Consider the following 933-nt stretch of genomic DNA (forward strand, 5'->3'; position numbering starts at 1 on the left):
TGTGACGGGGATTCGAACCCGCGACCCTCAGATTGCGAGTCGAGCGCCTTAACCACCTGGCCATGCCGGTCACTTTCTTATTTGCTGTAGTTTGTTGGTGTGTATTGACAAAAAGTCTTTATATATATAATCAAAAACACCTTAGGTGTGAAAAAAAGATGCGGCCAAAAAAGGATTGAGTATGCGACTTAAAGGAATGGAATCAAAATTGGCGGCCAAACTGGTTGCTACACTTATAACATTGATAAGAATTTTACAGCAAATATTCATTCATTAGCTAGCTAGGCTGCGTATTTTGTTGTACCAATCATCATGCTCCAAGTTGAACGAAAAATACGGCCTGGCTAACTAAGGAATGAATATTCGCTGTAAAATTCTTACCAATGCTATAAATGTAATTACCAGTTTGGTCGCCAATTTTGATTCCATTCCTTTAAGTCGCACACTAATCCTTATTTGGCCGCACTTTTTTAACACCTAAGGCGTTTTTGATTAAATTATATATTAATTACTTCAACTTGAGAGTTATGCATGGGGCATTATGACCTACCGCCCCTTGGCTAACAGCCTTATACATGTTATGTTGTATTGACATATTTGGGTTATTTCAGCTTGTGAACCCTGCATTGGTCATTACGATTTATCGGCTCTGTGGTTAAAACGGCCTTAGCAATATTTGTACTAATATATATAGGCATTTCATTTGTACTTTACACTCAACCTTCTTAATTTTATCGATAATAAAGAAGAAATGATTTGAATCTTCTTTCCAATCGATTTCACAAGCGAAGAAATTACGTTAAAGCGAAATTTATGTTTGTTATCCAATGCAGCAGTTGTTTATCTTGCTTCTACAAATTCAAGTAAATAATTCCTTACAAATATTGCCCCTCCCAGTAGCACAGCGGTATGTCTGCGGACTTACAACGCTAG

This window comes from Limulus polyphemus, unplaced genomic scaffold (genome assembly GCF_000517525.1).
Source record: "Limulus polyphemus unplaced genomic scaffold, Limulus_polyphemus-2.1.2 Scaffold1551, whole genome shotgun sequence".
Classification (NCBI taxonomy): domain Eukaryota; kingdom Metazoa; phylum Arthropoda; class Merostomata; order Xiphosura; family Limulidae; genus Limulus; species Limulus polyphemus.